We start from the raw sequence: 4619 nt of genomic DNA, 5'->3' as shown, positions 1-4619 counted from the left end.
GCTAATTTTACTTTAGATTTCTAAATCTTTGTAAGAAAAGATTACTGCTTTCTGTTGGAAGCTTTTAGCAGGTTGTTTTTTTTTTTTTTTTTTTTGGCGGAACCAGGGATTGAACTCAGGCCCTTGTGCTTGCCAGGCAAGTGCTTGTTCTACTGAGCCATCTCCCTGGCCCTGCTTTTAGCAGGTATTACTAGAATAATTTTATTGGAGAATAGTTTTTTTAATAGGTGAGAGGCCAGTTTTTTCAGTTAGGATTATCATTTTAAATACTAAAGCTATGTTTATACTTAGTTTTTCTTGTTTGTCGTTTTTTTAAAGTAGCAGTTGACTTTTTGTTGAGTTGTCTGGAAAAATAATTTTTCAGACTCATTTTAAAATTAAAGTTTTTTACTCTTATTTAGAATAGGGTAGCTTTGTAGACTAAAAGTGATGACAATACTCAAACCTATCTTAGTATTTAAGCTTTTGACACCTGCTGGGGTTTCCCTTTTGCTGGGCGACATGCCTGTGAATTTTGGTAACAAAGACCTTAGAACCTGAATAAATTTATTCTATAAAGTGGGAAGAAGCTGTTCTTTAAGACTACAAACCTACCACAGTATTTTTACTGAGCAAATAATGTAAGTGAATTTCACAAATTCTCTTACCAAAAGGTAACACCTACAGAGTCCATATTCTACCTAGAGAAAGAACATATGTATACAAGTATGATTACTAAGACTTGGGCAGGGCTAAAATGCTACTGAAATCTAAGAGAATATTAATAATAAATGGATATTTTTCTGATATAAGTTAAAATTTTCAGAATTTATGTTAAATTTTAGTGTAATAGTTGGCATTTTCCTGCACCCCCCAAGTTTGTCAAAATTAGGGGTGTGAATCGCCTTTGTGTATTGTGTAACATCACTAACAGCACTCCTCAGCACAGAGCTGGAGATGACCTGGCCAGTGTCCTGCTAACCTCTCACTGTGTTTGTTGTTGGGATTCTGAGAGAAGGAAGCCGTGGCGATACCAGTTTAATGCACCAGCAGCTGGAGGCCTTGAGATGTGGTGAGCGCCACAGAGCGCAGCACCTGTCCACTCTTCAGTTCTGTGTGTGCTTGGCCAGACTGGCTCACTTTCTGCTGTGATTTTCCTGTCTATAAAATGGATATACTGGGCTGGCCAAATAGCTCAGCGGGGGTTCGATCCCCGGGCCTGCCATGCCAGCCCTGCTCCTGGAGTGCACTGAGATGGCAGTTGAGACTGGGCATGGTGGCATGTGCGCCTGTAATCCCAGCTCTTGGGAGGCTGTAAACAGGTGGATCACTATGAATTCAATCTAGTAGTGATACCCTGAACACCCTGTAGACCTTTCCCTAAAAAAAAATAAATAAATAAAATATGTATACTATAAAGACTTCATAAATTGTTAGAAGGATTAGTGAGACTTTGTGAAATATATCTGGCACCTAAGCATTCAATACATGATGATTATTGGCTTTTGATTTTTTTGTTTATGCTCAGATTTCTAACTCTGAAGGAAGACTGAAATACACCATATTGTCTTTATAATTTCTAATGAAGTACTATGAAAATCTAGATCTTTCAGAGCTCAGTTTTCACTTACCTCTCTCTCCTCTAAGAGTATGTGTTTTGTAGCCTTCTAGCCACTCATTTGCCTTGGTCAGTTAGCTCAGACAGCTAGTGTGAGGTGGTTTTGTGATCTACATATATGACAGTGCCGAGGAAGACACAGAACATAGTTCTGTTCCTATTTAGATTAGGAAGGTGTTAACTCTATTAAAAGAGTTATAGGGAAAATGTTGTGGTGCTATGGAAAGTTCCATGATTGATGTGGTCTTTGCTTGAAAATCATGTGAAAAGCTTGTGCGATTATCTGTATATTTGTTCTGTCCTTAATCCTCTAATATTTGGTAACTGAAATCATACTTGTAATCTTGGTTTATATGCTTAGTTTTGAATGCTTTCTTCGTCTCGTATGCACAGTAGTTATTTTAAAAGCTGGTGCATTTGGTGTGTATACTAAAACTTGGAAAGTAGGCATCTTTGTTTTCTCATTCAAGCTCTAAACATTGCTTTTTTTTTTTTTTTTTTTGCTAATGTACATACTTTCCCATTTAAATAATTTTACAGTAACCAGAATTTAAATGCAGTGCAAAATACCAATGAAAGTAAAAAATAATCTTTTAATAATGGATGAACTGAAATCATTCTTTCTAAAAATGATTAGGACCTTCGGGAGAAAAACTGGGAAGCAATGGAAGCATTGGCATCAACTGAAAAAATGCTGCAGGACAAAGTGAACAAGACTTCCAAGGTTGTAACGTTAACTTCTAGAAGCAGTCCACTGACAGAGAGTCTGCAGCTTATCTCAAAATCAGACCAAAGCATTGAATTTTACTGCAATTTAAATATAAAATCTCCTGTCATCCCCATTTATCATCACTCTCTTCTTTGCTTTTCTCATCTACGCCTAGAGGTTTTAATCTTGCGCATGTTGATTTGTTGGGGTGACTCCCTTCATTGTTGGAGCTTTGGTGAGCACTGCTTGACATGCAGGCCTCCTCAGAGAGGTGTGTCTGGGGCTGATTAAGAGAACTTCAGAACCCCCAAACCAAAAAAATCAAAACTGTATTGACAAACTCATGTTCTTGCCTAGCATGCATCTACACTGCGTAATGGAGTCAGGTTTTTGGAGGCACATGAAGAAAACTCAGACAAGGTGTGAAAATGACGGAAGTCCTAGCAGGTTAGCTTTGAACGTGTTGATGGAGATGGTCTCTTGGGAGAGGAAGATTTAACCACAGCACTTAGTCCTGAAACATGTAGCCTTCTCTGTTTTCAAAACAACAAAGGGGAGGTAGCTCAGTAGAATAAGCGCTTGCCTGGCAAGCACAGGGTCCTGAGTTCAATCCCCAGCACCACAAAAAAGAAAAACAAACAAACAAACAACAACAAAGGGGGCTGGCAAAATAGCCCAGCTGGCTAAGCACCTGCTTAGGCAAGTGCAGGAACTGGGTTCATTCCCCCATACTGCGTGCCAGGCCGGCCCAGCCCGCAGGCACCTGAGCTGAGCTGGCCACTGAGACATGCCTGTAATCCCAGCACTGGGGAGGCTGAAAACAGGAAGATCAGTACACAACCGAGCTGCATAGTAAGACCCTCTACCAAATACATCGATAGAATAAAATTAAAAAACAAAAGACATTCTCCTTGAGCTTTAAAGTTATCCATTGAAATATGAAGATTTCTAATAATTATGGAGAGGTGCTTTTAAAAGATTGAGATAGTTGAAACTGTAGAATAGGAGTATTGAATCTTGTATATGAATTAGTGGAAACCCATAATGATTATGCTTAGCATTCTAAAAGTTTTTTGTTTTTAGGTAATCTTGAGCTTTAAATACGGGTGTTGGGAAATATTTCAAGGACTTCTCTTAGCAGAATATATTTTTATACAAAATGTTGCATTGCCTTTGTAGTTATATTTTATTTATTGCAGTGGATGTATATCTATTCATCTGGCTATAATTTCCACTAATTCTTAAGTTTGAGATATGTGTCAGTATTAGGGTCAGAAAGGTTATAGGCCAGAGAAGAAAAATTGAGGCCAGGTAAGACATTGTTTCATGTGAGTAGTTGCTGATTTTCCAAGCATTTCTGTCAGCAAAGAGAACCTGAACTCTGCTCTGCCCCCTCTGCTAGAGCTACACTTGTGCTTTTTATTTTGTTAGTGGGACTGGATATCTGAGAAGTGCCGATGGTGCCATCCCCATAGAAGTTACTGTATTGGCCAGGGGCATATTACGATTACTAAGGAAAGCTGGAGTTTATGAGCATGTTGGCTTCTTGCATAGCCAATCCATAGAGAGAATTTACTGTCTTCTTTTTCAACAGAATTTAGATGTCTTTAGGTAACATCAGTGTGAAATGGTGTTGGTTACTTCAGTGCTACAAGTGGTACTGTAAAAGCAGCAGTGTAAAATGTCTTCAGGGTTTTAGGTGCCAGAAGTAAGTGAGAATAGCTAAAATGTAACAGAATTATAGTTGTACCTGTCTGGCATTACTTTAAGAGTAATATTCTTGAGGAGTCACTATCAATGACAGGTCTACATGAAAGATAATTTCTATATATTTCACCTAAAGATGATAATGAAATTATAAATGCAGTCTCCAACATTAGATTTTTTTCCTGGTGTCAGACTGGAGTGGATATTGCTATCTACAAGCTACCTATTACGTCAAAAAATTTATAGTTAAGGTTGTTAATATACAATAAGAGTAACTTTTCATGTTTGTGGCTCTGGATTACAAATTACATGCTGATTTGCTTTAGTTAGATTCATTTTCCTTCAGAAATTTTTCAAAAAGTTTCTGCTCGTGAAGGGTGTAGTGGCCTCTTGGGAGGCTAAGGCAGAAGGATGGCAGGTTCGAGCCCATCCTGTGCAGATTAGTGAGACTGTCTCTAGACAAGTACTGAGGATGTAGGTCAGTGTAAGGCTATGGGTTCAATCCCAGTACCACCCCCAAACACCACCATCATAAAAAAGAAAACTTTTCTTCTGGTGTTTTCTCTTCATTGATTTTCTTTTCTTTTTTTCTTTCTTTCTTTCTTT

The 4619-nt window shown here is 38.2% G+C and overlaps 1 protein-coding gene across 1 annotated transcript in view; it reads left to right on the top strand.

Annotated features, from left to right (window-relative positions):
- Nucleotides 1–4619, top strand: part of Ktn1 (kinectin 1) — a 114447-nt gene that overhangs the window by 86380 nt on the left and 23448 nt on the right. The window lies entirely within an intron of this gene.

The sequence above is a fragment of the Octodon degus genome, unplaced genomic scaffold (assembly GCF_000260255.1).
Source record: "Octodon degus isolate 3935 unplaced genomic scaffold, OctDeg1.0 scaffold00007, whole genome shotgun sequence".
In the NCBI taxonomy this organism is placed as follows: Eukaryota; Metazoa; Chordata; class Mammalia; order Rodentia; family Octodontidae; genus Octodon; species Octodon degus.
Note: the sequence above shows the minus strand (reverse complement) of the source record. Positions and strands in the feature narration are given on the sequence as shown.